This window comes from Echinops telfairi, unplaced genomic scaffold, assembly GCF_000313985.2.
Source record: "Echinops telfairi isolate 266 unplaced genomic scaffold, ASM31398v2 ScPeMD7_23;HRSCAF=83, whole genome shotgun sequence".
Taxonomy (NCBI): domain Eukaryota; kingdom Metazoa; phylum Chordata; class Mammalia; order Afrosoricida; family Tenrecidae; genus Echinops; species Echinops telfairi.
The window spans coordinates 59,012,924-59,032,550 of record NW_022103920.1 but is presented as its reverse complement, the minus strand read 5'-3'; the positions used below and the strand labels follow the sequence as shown (position 1 = coordinate 59,032,550).

The following is a 19,627-nucleotide window of genomic DNA, read 5'->3' as shown; positions in this document are numbered from 1 at the left end:
CTGCCCTTCCTTGCTTCTTTATTAGGGTAATAGAAATCACATGCCACATAAGGAGTTTGGAGAAAGATATATATATATATATCCAGTGAACCCTCGCCACTTCGCGCTTCGACTTCCGCGGCTTCACTCTATCGCGGTTTTTGCGTAACAGCGCATGCTCTGTCATTACTGCCACTGATTGGCTCATACTGTACACGCTTGATGCCATAAATAATATAATAAATAATAAATGATAATTGTAACGTCCAAAATGTTTTACTGTGTTTTCCCTTTTTCGTTTAATAAATTGGGTAATACGAGTGTAATGGTGACTAAAGGGTGTTTTTTCATGTCCTCTATGCTCTAACTACGAAAATATTTGATTTACAAATAAGGAATCCTACTTCGCGGAATTTCATTTATCATGGTAGGGTCTAGAACCGATTAACCGCGATAAACGGGGGTTCACTGTATATATATATATATATATATATATATATATATCTTTAGGCAGCAGGAAATAGAAGATCCTTAATCCTGAAAATGACACCATCAGATCCAGTTCTCAAACAATGACGAGGGGAAAGCCCAGGTACAAGGTTCCAGGTATGAAGAGATCTACTCCAATCCAGACTGGGGCAGGGGAGTGAGGAATGAAGGGACCACAAAAAGGCATTTAGGAAGGTGGTGGGGTCCTGACTGGAAGAAATCTGTGTGCTCAATCTATAGGAACTGTACCATCACTTTCATCAGGTGTTGACTTTTTGAGGTGCCTAGAGGAGAATTCCTCTGAGCATCTGGAAATGGAGCTCTAGAATTGGAGGGAAAACAGGTCTGGAGATGAAGATGAGAATCTAGAACAAGTGATGATAGAGATCTCAGGAGTGCAGAGATTGCCTGGAGAGATAGACCAGACAGAAGGACTAGAGAAATCTGGCTGCTAAGGGATGAACAGTAGAGAAATGGAAATAGGAGAAGAGATGTTGAAGGATGCAGAGGGACTGATAGCAAGAAGGGAGTAGATCCAGATGATTAAGATGATTAATGGATACTGTAATATGTAAAGAGAGAGAGAGCGCAGTGGGGAGAGAAGTGAACCGTGTTTGTTCACGCATTCTTGCAGAGAGCAATAGAACTGAAACATGACTGCCAGCGCTGCTCCATCCTCCAAGTGGGGACTACTTCCTCAAGACTTGATTGTGAAGAAAGGGAGAATGATAAAGAAGATACACTGTCTTTATCACAAGTTTTTATTTCGTTGGTGCCTGGCAGCAGGGTCTTCCACATCTGTGTCACCAGAAGAGAAAGATTAGGCATGATGGCATGAGAGGAGGCAGCAGATGACACCAGATCTGAGCACAGGTTGAGGACTGAGTTTTGGAAAGGGGCAGACATTTTTCTTCTGGGATAAGAAGGAAGAAGGTAAGAATTGGTTTACATCTGAAGAAGTTTGAAGCTGACGAGGGAGTGGGTTCCGAGAATTCATGGCCAACAATTTTTCTCAAAGCAGCGGGTGCCCGGGTCATCTATGAGAGAAACTGCGGTGAGAACAAATGTTGTCAATAAATACCAGCATCTTCTTCTCTTTTTCCTTTAAAAACATTGCTTCACATTCTTTGGTGAGATAATTAGTCTTATCTCAAGAGAAGTAGTTAAACATGATTGATTCATCTCAGTCTATAAACTTCTAGAAGACGAGGGCTAGACATAGCAGGACCCAACACCCGGTTTATGCAGATTTGCCTGGGGCTCAAGAAATGTTTTTGATAATACTTCCTTTAAGGAACGTGAGTGTCAATCCTGGGTTTAGAATTCTTTTGGGATACAATAGTCTTGTAACTTCTTGTCTTACATAACAGAATACCAAACAAGATGCTGAGCCTCGCCCGAGTATGAGAAAGATGTCATGTCTAACAGAGAACTCACATCTCTCTCCAGCCCTCGTAGGAAGTCCAGTCACTGATGACCAGTTCTGGCGTGTGCTGACTGATTGCTCTGAACAAATGAGGCACCGACATGATCTAAGAGAAAGACATGAAACTAGACAGACTATCACTTAGAAAGAGTTAAAGCAGCCATGGTGTTTGTACGCTAACCATCAGCCCATGGACCTCCACTCTGGTGCCACCACTCTCCAGAGGTTATCTAACCTCATTGAGACCAGAAAGCCAGCTAATTGGTGCTGAAAATGAAAGTCCTTTGAGCTCATAACAAACGGAGCGAAGGCTTGACTTCCAAAGGAGAATTAACGCTGCGGGAGAAAAGCAGTGCCATCTTATTCTGGAATCCCGTGAACTGGGACTGAAAGGTCATACAAGCATCCCATTGAAGAAGGTTTGTTTGCTCTGTTGGTGCTTTCAAAAAACAAAAAAAGGTATTGCTGCTATGATAGCTTTCAAATGGATCAATTGAAATAGAAGCATAATAAACCAACACCTGCCTTTGAGTACTTACTGTAAAGGAGGGGTATTTGGCAACGTGGCACTCCACTGCCACAATATACTGCCCTTTTGCTGTCAGGTGACACAGAACTATTTCTGATTCATACTGCGCCTACTAAAGAATCTTCTTAGAAGGGTCTTATATTGTGATTTAAATAGCGTTCACTACCTACCTACTGCCTAGAGCAACCTTATAGGTCAGAACTAAAACTGTAGACCAGTGGTTCTCAACCTTCCTAATGCCGCCGCCTTTTCCTACACTTCCACATGTTGTGGTGACTGCCCCCCCCAACCATAAAATTATTTTCATTGCCACTTTATAACTGTAATTTTGCTACTGTTAAGAATTGGGTGACCCCTGTGAAAGCATTATTCGCCCCCCAAAGGGGTCGCAACCCACAGTTTGAGAACCGGTGCTAGACCCTTACAAGAGCAGGCAGGCTTATCTTTCTCCCTTGGACCTGCTGCTGCTCATGTGAGCCACTGGCATTCCCTGACACCTAACCCCCAGAGCTAGCGGGACTCCTCCAGCCTTTTTAATAAATTAGGCAACTACCTGCACAAGAAACTGGCTTTACAATAATCAGAATACTTAAGACTATACTAGTGTGTCTATAAAGTTATCAGGAAAATCCTAAGCACAGATTTAAATGACTATATCACTTACATTTACATATTTAATAAAGAAGTGGTTTCAGAACTACTCTAAGGGCTGAACCAAAGGCATCTACATAATGCTGGCAATGTGCTCTACCAGGGTGACAGAGTAACAAACTGGCAACAGACCGGCTCACCTACATCTGACACTTTCAGATCTGCCACGAAAAATGATCAAAGCCACACTGAAGATCGAACTCAAAGCAAATGCAGAGCAGGCTTCTGGCAGGAATGTAGCAAAAATAGTGAAAATGAAAAGGTAACGATCTAAACTGACCCAAGTTTGAAATGCTGAATTTTCAAGGTGAAGATGTGTGGGATCATCTTATAACACCTTGTAAACAATCTCACTCCAGAGGAGGGATATAGATAGATGATAGATAGATAAACAGATAGATAGTGTTGTTTGGAGATTAACAATACCAGTGAGTTCAAATTCAAGGATAGCTTTAAAAAAGACTATGAAGATATGCATAAGATTGAAAAGTACAGTATCTGGAGAGAAAAATTAGGAATAGTACAGTTTTTTAAAATCATTTTATAAAGCACATTTGTACATTCTTTGCCCTCATCATTCGCAAAACATTTCCTCTCTACTTAAGCCCCTGGCATCAGGTCCTCATTTTTTCCCCTCCCTCCCCGCTCCCCACTCCCTCATGAGCCCTTGATAATTTATAAATTATTATTTTGTCATATCTTGCCCTGTCCGACGTCTCCCTTCACCCACTTTTCTGTTGTCCGTCCCCCAGGTAGGAGGTCACATGTAGATCCTTGTAATCGGTTCCCTCTTTCCAACCCACCCTCCCTCTACACTCCCAGTATTGCCACTCATATCACTAGTCCTGAAGGGATCATCCGCCCTGGATTCCCTGTGTTTCCAGTTCCTATGATACGATCACTGAAGACAAATGGGTGCATAAGCAAATGTGGTGAAGAAAGCTGATGGTGCCTGGCTATCAAAAGGTATAGCGTCTGGGGTCTTAAAGGTTTGAAGGTAAACAAGCGGCCATCTAGCTGTGCAGCAACAAAGCCCACATGGAAGAAGTACACCAGCCTGTGCAATCACGAGGTGTCGAAGGGATCAGTTATAAGGCATCATCAGAACAAAAAATCTTACCATAGTGAATGATGGGGAGTGCAGAGTGGAGACCCAAAGCCCATTTGTAGGCCAACTGGAGATCCCCTTGCAGAGGGGTCTCGGGGAGGAGACAAGCCAGACAGGGTGCTATGTAGCAACGATGAAAAATAACATTTCCTCTAGGTCCTAAATGCTTCCCCCCACCCCCATCATGATCCAAATTCTACCTTGTAAGTCTGGCTAGACCAGCGTTTTCTTTTTAATAGGGAGGCTTACCTTGAAAAATAGTAGTTTTGTAGGTCTACCAACTATGTAAAAAGCCTATGCTATCCTCCCCCAAATTTGACTTTTGAAAAAGATCATTTTATTGGGGGCTTGGACAACGCTTATCACAATCCATACATCCATCCATCGTGTCAATCACATTTGTACATTTGTTGCCATCATCATTCTCAAAACATTTGCTTTCTACTTGAGCCCTTGGTATCAGCTCCTCATTTTGCCCTCCCTCTCCACTCCCCTAAAAAATATTTCTTTTAGTGTGAAAATCTGTCCTAACTTTTTACAACAGTGGTATCATTCAATATTTGTCCTTTTGTGGTTGACTAATTTCACTCAGCTTAGTGGTTACCTGTTGAACTTCGATCTGCAAGTCAGCAATTTGAAACCATTAGCCACTCCACAGGACAAAGATGGGGCTTTCTACTCCCATAAAGAGTTACAGTCTTGGAAACTCACTGGGGTTGTTTGAGTCTACCCTGCAGGGTTACTGTGAATTGGCATCGACTCGATGATAGTGAGTTTGGTTTGGGTTGATGTTCCCCAGGGTCATCCATGTTATGAAGCATTATTTAATATTGTGTAGAATTCCATACTTTGGACATGCCAGGAAAGACTAGTCCCTGGAGAGGGACTTCATGTTTGGTAAAGGAGAGGGCAGCGCAAAAGAGGAAGGTCTTCAACAAGAAGGCTTGACCCTGTGGTTGCAACAATGGACTCAGGATAGGAACAATTGTAAGAATGTCACTAAGGGCCAGGATTGATTTGATAGCACCTAACAACAACAACAACAATCTTCCATTGTGTGTATGCGCAATGCCTGCTTTTGGCTCCATCTGCTTTTCCGCATTAACCACTAATTTGCCTGTTTTTTCCCCCAAACAGAAGTGTACTTTCAGAGATCCCCTCCTCAGCCCTGGTGGGTGGATCATGATCAGCCCAAGATTATTACAGCACACTCATTATCCAGCCAAGTAATTGGTAAAGCCGGGAAATAGATGGATCCCTGTCCGACCCCCCATTTTAGAAAACATAATTTATGTATTTCCAATAAGTTATATAGCAATGAAAATGTGTGTTTTTACACTGAGTTGTAATCCACACTAAAGACTGCAATCCTTGGTCTTCATCAGTAAGTGTTTTTAAGTCCTCCTCATTTTCAACAAACGAGTTTGTGTCATTAGCATATTGCAGATTGTTAATAAGCTTTCATCCAACCCTCATGTCACATTCTTCTTCATATGAAAATTTGACAGTTTTTAAAGTTGGGAACTATGAAGGACTATTCCAAAAGCACTATCAGAGAGGAATCAAGGTAGAATGCAAATTAATACATTTTTCTAACCATAGACAGTATCAATAATGATGAATAAGCAAATCAAGAAAATAAATATTGCTTTGAATTCACCTAGAAAAACTTTAGCTATCTGATTACATATTCAATGAATGTCTTCAATTAAATTATGATCTTCTTGGGATTTTTCTTTCAATAATTTGTAAGTGCAGACTTTAAGCCTTTGGACTACTCTTTTTCTTGATTTAAAATGTACATATTTCCTGTTCTGCCTCCTTAAAGACACCACAGGTGTTGTTTACTAAACTCGAACCCAATTCTACCTTTCTAGAAACAGACCTCATTTATGATTTTCCTCCACATCCTCATTCCTCACCATCATCTCTAACATCGTCTAAATTCAAAAGTGCTAGAGGCCCATCAGGTAACCTCAACAGTCCAGTCTGCAATCTTACTAACTGCAGTCTTCATCCATGCACCAATAAGATCACCCCTTGAATTTAATTACGAGAGGCACTTGGAAGGTCCACTGTCCATCTGCAAACCTGTATCTGCCACTCATCTTACCCCTTGTCCTGATCTCTGCTCACCAAGTTCAAGAAACACTACATCCCTCATATCCGTTAAACCCCTTCAGTCCCTTTTATCCTCCATCATGCTCCTTTGATCCACTCTGTCAGGAGCAAACGTACATAATATTTACTATCCAGTTTTTCTGTTTCTGCCCAGGAGTATTGCAAGACAGACCCTGGAATTGTCCTGGCTCTCATAACACTCTCATGTTAGCTTCTGCTGTGTCAGGAATGCCAGCAACAATCCTGTGATTCACTGTTGGAACACTCCCTAGCAGTTCTATACAAATAATTCTTGCCCTGAGATCTCAGTCTCCTATGTTATTCCTGTATCACATCTGGTAAATTGAATATAACTGGTTCATCTCCCCTCGACTTCTCAATATACACCCATTTCTTCAATTCACTACCTTCGGTTTCCAAAGGCTCTGTTACAGTTATTTATATAGCCTCATATATCCTCCAATCCTATATTATGGACTTGAGATTTCTTCAGTGGTAACAACTTCTTATAACAGGTTTGTCTTAGTTATCTAGTACTGCTGTCATAGAAATACCACAAGTGAGTGGCTTAAACAAACAGAACTTTATTCTCTTAGCACTTGAGGAGGCTAAAAGCCTGAATCCAGAGTGCCAGTCTGAGAAGACGGCTTTCTCCTTTCAACATCTGTGGGCCTGGCATTCCTTGGAGTTCCACAGCAATCTTCCCGAGTCTAGGAGGTTCTTAGCACAGGGATCCTGTACACAAAGGAATCACTCTGTCCCTCCCTCTTCTTTCTTCGTAGTAGTCAGAAACCTGGCTCTCTGTTCACTATTCTCTCCTTTCACCTCATGTAAAATAAGAGATGGTGCCAGCCCTACCTTAGGTAGCTCCTTTATGAGGATCAGGGCTATAACCTAAGTAAGGGGAGTGACTTAAGTAAGGTGATACATTCCACCCTAACCCTGCCTCATTAGCATAATAAACATAACCTTAATCCTTTTAGCATAACCAAATTCTGCCTCATTAACCACAGGTAGAGGGTAAAATTCACAACACATTACAAGATGGAGGATAATCAAACCATATTGAGAATCATGGCCTAGCCAAGCTGACATTTATTTTGGGTGGGGGGAGCAAGAGGGGTGCAATTAAATCTATGACAATGTCCCAATGCATAGCCCAAAGCTGATACAAAGTAGACATTCATTGTATGTTTATTGAATTGATTACTCTATAAATGAATTCATTTACACATGGGTATCCTAGTTCCAATTAAACTCCAGATTAAAATGAGGGATAAAGGAAGGCAAAGGTAACTAAGACAAAACTGTCAAGGGCTCTTTTCTTTGGGAAAGGGAAGAAGCTGACTCCTTTCACAGCCGCGCGGTCACTGCTTTCAACTCTTCTAGCCACTGGGTTTGGATCAGTTTTCAATGAAGGTTTTTGATGGTATTTGGCACATGTAATCAGACCCATATACCATTACTTTAAATGAAATAAAAACAATTTGATTGCATACACAGTTGTTTAAAGGATGATAGCTCAATCATATTGCTTACGTATACCGCCTATATAAAATAACATATTATAAAATCAGAAGTACAGCATCACCACTAGTGCCACCCACTCCCCCACTCCATCCCGAGCTTTAGCATCCTTTTGATATATTCAAATTCTAATAGCACGGCCACTACGGTAAAAAATGAACACCCATCCCATCATTTTATATGCTTTCCCACATGCTGTTTCTATTATGTATACTATTTTAAATTTCTTACGCCCTTGTTTAAAATATGTGTTTATAAATTGTAAGGTCTGTTTTTCTGATCTATGATTTTTTTCCCCTTCTCTAATGTGGAGAAATTCCAGGAAACCCAGGAATAATATCTAACAAGATCTGAGTAGAGGAAGGAGAGGAATGGCAAATAAACATTTTCCAGGGTCAGGTTAAGAAGATATTCGATCTTTCAATCTTGCAACAAATGGGTTTAATAATGCACATTTCAGTATAAAACAGTTCACAACAGAAATATTTACTACTCAGCCCATTTATCCTGGGAATTACACAACATGGACCATTTTCAATAACTCTTTTCATTATAATGATTTCCTCCTGCTCACGCAACAAAGATGTACAAGCCCTTTTGGTCTAAGAATGCAATATGTTGAGATACAAATAAATTAAAGAGAAATTAAAATAGAATCACTTTCATCACTTTGAAGCAATGCTATATTGTCTTTCTCAAAGTAATTTAGCTTCCTTAAAACTTTTCAACTGGAGTTAAGTAATTGCTTCTCATTCAAAATCTCTACAATTAGACAACTTTTAAAAAGCAACTTATTTTAAAGGTGAATTACTGGTAGACCAAAACAAAAGATAAAGACACATATTTTAAAAAACCAGTTTGTTTCATTTCCTTGTACAATTTAGAGATCCTAAAGTGCCTTCTGTATCATAAGAAATAAAATAGACACTCTGTTTAAGGGGGGTCTCTGGGTGGTACAAATGGTTAAGCTCTCATCTCTTGACTGAAAGATTGGTGGCTCACACTCATGCACAGACTCTTCAGAAGATGGGCAGAGTGATCTGCTTCCATCAGGCCACAAAGGTGAAAACCCTCCGGAAAAGTTCTACTGGACACACATGGAAGTTCCTAGATGTGAGACAATTCAACAGCAACTGCTATGGATTGACTTGTATTGTCCAAGACTAAGTGTTGTAAATCCTAATCCCTATAAATGACAAACTCACTGCCTTGAATTAAGACTCATAAGGACCTTAGGGTGGTTATAATCCCATTTGGGAATGGGGTATTTGTTATGTTTATGAGTTCTTATGAGTGTAGGGTGTGTCTTAAGTCAATCTTCCTTGCGATAGAAAAGAGCAGGTGAAGCAAGTAAGCATAGTTGGGAAAGAAAGAAGCCATGTCACCTGAGCTCTCCAAGGAACGAAGAAACTGAAGTAGAATAGAGACAAGAGCTTTCTTTCCCCCAGAGCCAACAGAGAAATCTTTCCATAGAGCCAGCACCCTGAATTCCAGCCTCTTAAAAATATGTTTCTGCTTGTTCAAGTCAACCAGTAGTGGCATTTCTGTTATAACAACACTAAATAACTAAGACAGCAACCACCACCACCACCAACATGTTTATATAATTTGTACTTAATTAGTAATCTAACATATCAATCCATAATGATAACTTTATGTCTATCTGCCCCGCTAAAGATTTACAGCCTTAAAACCTTATAAAAGGTCACTATGAGTCTAAATCAACTTGATGGAAGTGGTTTGGGTTTTATATATATACTCTATAGAATATTAACTTTTATTTAATATGACTACGCAACTATTAAAACCTCCTCAAACATTCTGAATGAATGGAAGTTTATTTTATCCTTGATTCATTTATTCACTTATTCAACAAACAGGTATTAGCGGTATATGATCATTAAGGTACAATTGTAGGAGATAACTCCCCGAGGAGTTTTATAAATGGTAGAGGTCATAAAGACATAGTTCTATATCACTGAATTTATAATAATAATTACTACCCCAAAAGGCTATAAGATCTGTAAGAGTACAGAGATAATTTACTAATCTGACAATTTAGTGGTTTTCGTTTATGTTTTACAAGCTGCCCACCTGGCAATCACATCAAGCATTGCTCTTACTCGTGGTTTTATTCTCTTGATACTGTAAATTTAATATTTTTTACTGACTTTAATTTATAGGGATCAAGAATTAATGGAATGCTTATTTCCTGAGCACATGCTCTGAGTAAGGCACTAAATGGGGCATTGGCTATATAGCTTAAAAATAAATGCATATAGAAAACAACAAATACCAGCAAGGACATGGAGAGATCAGAACATGTATCAACTGCTGGTGAGTTTGCAAATTGTATAATCATTATGGAAAACAGTATGGTGCTTTTTAAAAAATTAGAAATAAAACTGCCTTATGATTCAGCAATCCCACTTCTAAGTATATACACTCAGGATAGATGAAGAGATAAGAACAGACATAGGCATACCTGTGCTCACTGAAACAGTACTCATAATAGCAAAAAGATGGAACTAACAACTGATGAATGGATAAACAAAATGTAGTATATACACATAATGGAATATTACACAGCCATAAAGAATGATGATCTCCAGAAACATAATGTATATGAACCCAGAGAACATTATTCTCAGTGAAATATTAACCTCTTATCAGTAGTGATAGATATTTTGAACATTAAAACAACACTGTATTTTAAAACCAAAGACAAAATTAAGATCGTCAAGTTGTATGCCTTCATATATTTAATAAAGCTTTTTTACACACAATGAAGCAAAACTGTACTGTCCACTCCTTATTCTTGGCCCTGCGGTGCTGGAGGATACTGAAGCATTGCCTGGTGACTTCTCTTGGCAGAGTAGGCTGCGTGCTGTCTCTAGGACGCAGCTGAGGCTGCACTGGAGCCTGGCTGACCACCTGCTGGGGCTCCAGTAGGAGGAAGAACTGCTTGACCTTGCTCTTGTAATATTCCTCCCAAAACTTTGAACAATCCTGTGTCTGCCCTTATCCACCCATTTTCTTTTGTTCTTTTTAAATTATTTTATTGGGGGCTCATACAGCTCTTATCACAATCCATATACCCATCCATTGTGTCAAGCACATTTGTGCATATGCTGCCATTATCATTTTCAAAACATTTTCTTTCTACTTGAGCCCTTGGTATCAGCTCCTCATTTTCCCCCCTCTGTCACAAACCCTTGATAATTTTTTTCATGTCTTACACCAACTGCTGTCTCCCTTCACCCACTTTTCTGTTGTCCATCCCCCTGCGAGGGGGTTATATGTTGGTCATTGTGATTGGTTCCCTCTCTCCCCCCACCTTCTCCTTACCCTCCTGGTATTGTTATTCTCATTATTGGTCCTCAGGGGGTTATCCGTCCTGGATTCCCCGTGTTTCCAGTTCTTATCTGTACCAGTGTACATCCTCTGGTCTAGCTGGGTTTGTAAGGTAGAATTGGGGTCATGATAGTTGTGGGGAGGAAGTATTCAAGAACTAGAGGAAAGTTGTATGTTTTGCTGGTGCTGTACTGAACCCTGCTTGTCTCTTCCTTGTGACCATTCTGTAAGGAGATGTCCAATTGTCTACAGACGGGCTTCATGCATATCAATATGATTTTTTGTTCTGGGTCTTTGATGCCTGATACCTGATCTCATTGACACCTCATGATCACAGGCTGGTGTGCTTCTACCATCTGTGCTTGGTTGCTTCTCAGCAAGATGGCCACTACTTGTTTATCTTCAAGCCTTTAAGACCCCAGATGCTGTATCTATTGATAGCCAGGCACCATCAGCTTTCTTCACCACATGTGCTTATGCACCCAATTTGTCTTCAGCAATCACGTCAGAGAAGGTGAGCATCACAGAATGCCTGGTTATTAGAACAAAGTGTTCTTGCATTGAGGGAGTACTTGAGTAGAGGCCCAATGTCCATCTGCTACCTTGCTACTTAACATATAAATATATGTACATAGATCTATTTCCCTTTCGTTATATATAAATATATTTACATATGTACATGCCCATATTTAGATCTCCATAATGTCCTTTGCTTCCTAGTACTTTCCTCTATTTCCTTTTACATTCCTCTTGTCCCACTATCATGTTCGACCTTCATTCGGCTTTCAGTAATTCCTCTCGGTTACATTGCACTTGATCAAACCCCACCAGGCATCCTACACCCTCCTCACCGTCGATTTTAGATCACTTGTTGTTTCCTTGTCACTGGGTTTGTTGGCACCCCTCTTTCTTTCCCCCACATCACCCTCTCCCTTGTCCTCCTAGAACTACCGGTTCCATTGTTTTCTCCTCCAGATTGTTTATCCCACCTATCTTATCTAGATAGACATGCAGAGACATTAATAAGCACAAAAACAAGACAAAGGAAAACAAAACAACAACAAAAAGGAAAGCCTATAAATACTTCCAGGTCTGTTTGTTGACCTTAATGAGTGTTCTCCGGTCGAGTCTGATGGGGTGGCATGCCCTACCCCAAAGTCTATTTTTGGCATTCCTCAGGGACTTTATTGCGTTGCTCCCCTTGCTGCTCTGTTGCACTCCCTTAATGTTTTGCCTCTGTGTGGTGGGATCAGATCAGGCATAAATCCTGTACTTCGTCTCCAGTGTTGTCCACTGTAGTGCTATGGGTCAGTGAGAGACATTGTGTCTCATGGTGGGGCCAACCTTATGGTCCTCTCTGTGCATTGGCTGCTTCGAGCAGGAATAATGTCCTCACGGCTAGGTGGGACAGGATGAGCTTCTCTCTCTCTCCTTCCCTCTTCATTTGCTCCTATGTGCTCTGATCAGACACACCCCTCTCCCTGAGCTGTAGCTTCAGTGATGTCCTCTGTAGAGCATTCTTCTGGGGGGGGGGGGGGGCGCGGGGAGCGGTCCACATAGTTGGGATTGGGGCTGGCCCCACAGACCTCTCTCTTGGCTTGCTGCTTCATTGTTGCATTCACATCTTGGCACACTGGGTTGAAGTCTGATGACCATTTTCTTGTAATATTCTTCCCAAGCTTTGGTATAATCAACCTGTGCAGCTGGAGATGGATTTTACTGATCTCCTTGCCTGTTAGTTTGGGTTGTGGTGATGCACCTGAAGGACCTGTAGGTGGTAGTTGCACTTGCTGCTGGTAGTAGTGAGTGTAGTAAGCAGCCCAAGCTGCTGACCTTAGATCTGTTCCTGCCTTAGCTGGATCAGGAGAAGCCTGATCAGTGTGGATAGGCATTTCCCCACCCGTGGGGAGTATTTGGGACTGAAGGGCCATGAGCAGCAAGACCAGGATTATGAGGTACTAGATTGTATGGCCTCATTGGTGCTACAGGCCCTGGAGGCTCAGGAGGCCCAGGAGGACCTGGGATACCAGGTGGCCCATGGGGTACAAGCAGCCCTAATGGATTTACTAGACCACCAGTCTTTTCTTCTATGAGTTGCTGAGCATAGTGTATTTGCTGAGGAATGCCACCACTGGTAAATAATTTCATCTTAGGAAATGCATTTGGTGGAGGATTTCTCCTAAGTTTTATTCTTGTATTAGATTATTGACTTATGCTTTTTTATAGTTTTGCCTCTTTTTCTTATTATCAATCCAGTTTTCCCAGTTGGTGCAATGAAATTAAATTCTTGTACTCCACCAAGTATCCCCATGTTCTAGTTGCCTTGACCTTGACCTCGACCTCTTCCTCAACCACGAGGCCCAGGGCCACTAGGGTTACCAGTCTGAACATTTCAAAGAAGGCCTGTAATAATTTCTTCCACATGCTGACATCGGTGTTGTCCCATCATCTGGTTTAAACTGAATTCGAACACCAGCATCGTTTTGTATTTTTAAAATGATCTCTGCATTTCATCCATCCTACTCCAATGTGAGATGGCATTTCTAGCACAGATGAGCAACCTGTGAAAAGGGACTTCTAATCTCTAAATCGGGAGCTTCTTGAAAGCAAAATTCTACCCAGGAGGTGAGAGATGTGGAAGATTTACTTCTAGGGAACACGTCCTGGTGACAGAAGAGGTCTTTACCGTCTAACACTCTCTCTGTTGATGAGAGCTGGAAGAAACAGCAGACTAATGCAGGAGAGGACAGCGTGAACTAGTGCAGAACAGTTCAGTAAAAGAAGTATAAAAATGTGAGGAAAGTCAGAAATCAGGAAAAAGGAAAGTAAGAGACAAGAAAGGAAGGAAGAAAAGGCACAGGAGAAAAGGGAAGGGAAAAAAGATAGGGAAGAAGGCAAGAAAGGAAGAAGAGGACACGATCCAACAATAGCAGCAAAGGACCCACGTGTGTGGTGACGATACCATTTCCTTCATGTGTTCTGAACCTGGCTTGTGGCCTGGTAACTTCCCCAAGAAGCCTCCTTAATCATGAGCATTGTCTGAGTTCTGTGTGGCGATTGCAGTGGATTACTGAATCCAGCGGAGAAGTAGAGTGCCATGGAAGAACTAGTTGGTGTCAGATCAGGTAAAGAAGGATGGAGGATGGAGGCATGTCTGATCTCTGCTCGTGGCAATAGGCCTTCGAGTGATGGATTCTCCTCCTTCACTGTGTAGCAAAAGGAACAAAGATAAGACCATCATACTTTTTTGCAATATGACATATTAGCTGTAGGATCGAGAGAGAAAGAGAGCTTTGTGAGAATAGCCATATACTGTAGATGGATGTCGGCCACATCTTCAAAGAAACTTTCTTGACATCACATCACAACATGAAAGATAATTACCATACATACTCATGTATAAGCCAAGTTTTTCAGCACATTTTTAATTTAGTTTTTGTGGTAAAATTAGGTGCCCCGGCTGATATTCGGGTTGGCTTATACTCGAGTATATACGGTACATGACACTGAGACACATGGCCCAGCCAAGTTGACACAGAACATGAACCATCACAAGAACATTCAGTTTTCATGGGCTCTACTACTGTGCAATTCTCTACAATGATCACTGTACCACGTTCATATTTGTAAAATGGCCATCATCTTCTCATATTTTCCCTTTTGATAGAAAAGATTTCCCTTTTGATAGAAAAGATACCTTCTTTTCCTTTGTGTGTATTAATATGTGCATGATCTTGGCATATTGTCATGACATATAGGAATCATGTTCTTAAGATTTTTTGGATCATCTGTGTTAGAGTCCTGAGAAAGGTAACCATGGTAATATGCTTGAAAAAAACAATGATAATACATCGAAGCACCTATAGTTCCTTTAAAATTTCAGTGTTTTGTAATTTTCACTGGCTTCCAAAATGGCTTTTTTGAGATATACATGCATCTTGCCTGCACACATGTCCTAACATGTGAATTGCTTAGCTGATTTTTGGTTGAGCTAAAAGAGATGAATGTTTTAGATAGGTGCTCTGAACATCCAGATGAAGTAGTGAAGTGGTGCCTTTGTGCAATGAACAGCAGTGAAGGGAATTCACAGTGGGGGGCGATGATGATAAGGTGAAACCTGAGAGGTACGAGGGAAGACAAAGACAGAGACCTTGGGAGAGGGTCCTGTTAATGGTCTGGCACCCTTGGCAAGTGAAGGAAGCACTTGCTGAGGTTTTGTGCCAAGAGTGCAGGTTGCCTATCCAGGCAACCTGATTTTTTTTTAGAATGGATTGTATTCTACTTTTGACCTGCTGTGCAACTAAACCTGTAATATTAAATGAGCTTGTATAGTGCATGTATCTATAGTTATACAATTTTATTTTATGTCTCCTCAAAATTGGTTTATCTTGAAAAAAATATGGACTAGAATTATTTGTAGAATTCTTAGATGAAAGTATGTGATAGCACAGGTCTAAGAATGAACTGTTTTACCATAATTTGGAGGCAGGGTCCAGTGTTTAAACCTTACTGTGAATTTGATTTAATGCTATCCATCAAGTTTTCAGTGGCTATTTCCTTCAAAGCGGACAGTTTATTCTTTTCTTCATAGTCTGTTTGTTCTTAGTCTGGAAGCTCTGCAAAAACTTGCTCAATCTGGGTGACCCTGCTAATATTTGAAATACCAATGATATTGCTTCCAGCATCACAGCGACAAACATGCCACCACAGTACAACAAACACACGTACAAGGGGTGAAATTGTCAAGAATTTCATCAAGAGATCAAATGATGCACTACATTGGGTAAATCTGCTGCAGAAGAGTTATCTTTAAAGGCTGAAAAACGAAGAGGTTACTTTGAGAACCAAGGTGCACCTGAGCCAAGCCAGGGTATTTTCAATCGCCTCATATGCATGTGAACACTGGACATTGAAAATGGAAGAAGAATCGATGCATTAGAGTTATGGTGCTGGCAAAGAATATTGAAAGGACCACGGACTGCCAAAAGAACAAGTCTCCAGCATAGCCCGTGGATTTGGGACTTGCTGGTCCACATGGACGCCATCAAGTCGGTTCCAACTCAGCAGCACAATGTACAACAGAATGAAACATTACCCAGTCCTGTGCCAGCCTCATCATTATTTTGTTGGGGCCCATTGTTGCAGCCACCATGTCCACCTCGTTCATCCTCTCTTTCGCTGACCTACTTTACCAAGCAGCATGTCCTTTTCCAGGGAATGGTCTCTGCTGATCACATATCCAAAGTATATGGGACAAGTCTCACCATCCCCCAGCTGTCTTCTTCCAAGGCAGATTTGTTTGTTTTTCTGGAAGTCCATGGTACTTTCAATATTCTTCTTTGCTAGCGCCATAACTCAAATACATCATATCTTCTATAGTCTTCCTTATTCAATGTCTGTCTTCACATGCATATGAGACAATTGAAAATACCCTGACTTGGATCAGGTGTACCTTAGTCTTCAAAGAGATATTCTTGCTCTTCAATACTTTAAAGAAGCCTTGTGTAGATTTGCCCAAGGCAATGCAGTTGTCCAAGACCCTCCAATTAACTTCCCCTAAATCCAGCTTGGAAGGAATGAGTGCAGTTAACCAAGAGAGACTATTGCAAGGTTGTAAAATCATACAGTGTAAGAAGCCTGAAGGGCAAAATGACTTAACTGAGCCTATAACATTACTGGTAAATTTGGAGAAAAAAATGTCTGTTGGGTAAGTTAGTTCAAGAAGAGCCAGTCACGGTGTGATGTAACAATGATGAGAAATACAACCTTCCTCTAGTTCCTAAAGGTTTCCTCCCCGCTCCCACTACCATGACTCGAATTCTATCTTGCAACACTGGCTAGACCAGAGGAGGTACACTGGTACAGATAGGAACTGAAAATACAGGGAATCCAGGACGGATGAGCCCTATAGGACCAGTGGTGTGAGTGGCAAATCAGGGAGGGTAAAGGGAGAATGGGTAGGGAAGAGGGAACCGATTACATGGAACTGTGTGTGACCTCCTCCCTGGGGGACAGACAACCAAAAAGTGGATGAAGGGAGACGTCGGACAGGGCAAGATATGACAAAATACCCATTTATAAACTATCAAGGGCTCATGCGGGAGGGGGGAGCGGGGACGGAGGGGAAAAATGAGGACCTAATGTCGGGGGTTTAAATGGAGAGAAAATGTTTTGAGAAACGATGTACAAATGCGCTTTACACAATTGATGTGTGTATGGATTGGGATAACAGTTGTATGAGCCCCTAATAAAATGTTAAAACAAACAAACAAAAAAACAACAACAATAGACTCATAAGGTAAAAAAAAAAAAAAAGAATAGCTGAACAAATTTATTAAGAATTTTTTTCAATCTTTCAAAGTATGGTAAGAAGTTCTCCCAATTAGTCTGCTCTCTTAATTCACTGAGGGCTGGGAGCCAGTGTTTACATAACAATGAAGGCTATCTAACTAGTAGTTTTACTGGTTCAAAACCAAGCAAGGTAACTGAAATTGCTAGCAATGCTTTAAAGGCTGCATTGTTAAAACAGAAGGGGGAGAAGAGGAATCTTATGTGTGACAAATTTCGTTTGGTCAACTTAACAAAAAAAATTTCCTCCTTACTAATAGCTTGTAACCAAATTAGGGCAGATAAACACATTTTCACTTCTACAGACAAAGCTAATTCTAAGAAGTCCCAAGAAGATGGAAATCGCATTTGGGATCCAGGTCCATTCACCTGGAGAAAGGGCGATACATTTATGTTTCTGCAGAATAAAGCTGATGGACTCCCCTTAGAAGGACGCAACCACATTCGGAGAAAGATGGACATGAAGGACAGGAAGGAACCGCAAAAGCCTAATGATAATTCCTTTTTCAGGTCAATGACACCCTGAAGAGAGGGGCTATTTGTTTATATTTTCAGAGGCAAAGGAGATAGGTGGACTTCTCTTCAGCCAGCAAGGCCCAGAAGAAAGCAGGAAGCTGATGTGTGACCTGACCCTGTTCTGCTTACTAAAGCTATCCAAAACGTCAAGAAGACCTCGCAGATTCCTGAGAATGGCAACTGTTGACTGCTGAGATATTTCTTCCATTGCTGACGCTGTCTAAGGGACCCTCTGGGATTCTATCAAAGCTGAACATTTTATACAATAATGACTGGACTATTACTACAGACTGTTGCTTTGCTGAAAGATCAAGATTTTGGACTTGTCAATGCTATAATGTGATTGGAATGTAACTGATTTCTGTGTAACTCCTTACCTATATAATATAACATTGCATGATTGGGATTTGATTAAAAAACATTTGCAAGGGTTTAAGGGAAACATTTCATTAGATGTTGATCAGCTTAAGAAGAATATTTTCTATACATTCAAAGACAGACTTGAGGCATCTCCTGGCTCTGATATAATTAAGCAAATGGTGGTTGGCATAGAAAGAGGCTGGATCCCACGTGCTTGGGTTCAAAGCATTTCACATAGCTTAAGTTCTAGTCTGACTGTGTTGTTTATTCATCATAATTTTGATGCTTTCAGTCTCGTGTCGCTTTTATAGGAAGCTAAGAGATATGAAAAGAAACCATGTTGCCTCCGTGACACTATTGAATCTTAAACGTAATGCAGAAAGAGGAAATGTGGGATACTAGCACTGTAGGGAAAGAAAACTGGGACTTATTCCCTGACTGGTATGGAGGGAATCTGGAAGACTAGTATTCCATGGCTGGAAGACCACCACTTTGGTAGTTGGAGATAGAGTTCAGGTACATGTTCCTGGGGTTGTCTATCATTTCCACAGTTTCCCCCTTAAAACTGTGCTGCCTAAAAGTGAGCACATGATTAATTCATTCTCCCTATAGAAGCAGACATTCCTATTTGGCTCTATTTCTTCCACCGTGGTATCCAATCTTTCTCATACCTTCCCCCAATAGAAGATGGGCATAGGGAAATTTTATCCCTTATGCCTGAATTCAAAATGTTTCTATAAGCCTGAATTGTTGGCTATATTAATTGGATCATGAAGTTTTGTCTTGACAGCTTTTAATGTATAGAAAACAACCATGTCGCCCATGTGGCTTTTGAATTTTATATATAAAACAAAAGGGGGACTTGTGGGGGAAGGTCAGACTGCTGTCTTGCCACACCACAGGTGTGGGCCTGCTCCCTGCTGCTACAGACAATGGATTACTTCTCCCTAAAGTTTGCAACCATTAGCTTGGTTCCTGTACATGGAGTTCACACCCTACTGATAATGGTCCCTATGTTCCCATGGAGATCCAGAAAACAGGTCAAAGTTAAGTTGCCATCCTAATTCTAGGATCCGCCCATCTTGTCACATGTATACCCCAATCCCTCCTCTTCCTATTGCGTGTATGTCCCTCGACCACCCCTCTCATTGCTGTATAACCTATAGTGTAACCCCTCCCTATGACGTATAATTAGTGGGCTTGCATGCCCCCAAAAGGT

General features: G+C 41.0%; 1 pseudogene; it reads right to left on the bottom strand.

The window, feature by feature from the left end:
• Positions 1–10,642: 10,642 nt before the first annotated feature.
• Positions 10,643–16,536, bottom strand: LOC101652185 (annotated as a pseudogene).
• Positions 16,537–19,627: the final 3,091 nt, after the last annotated feature.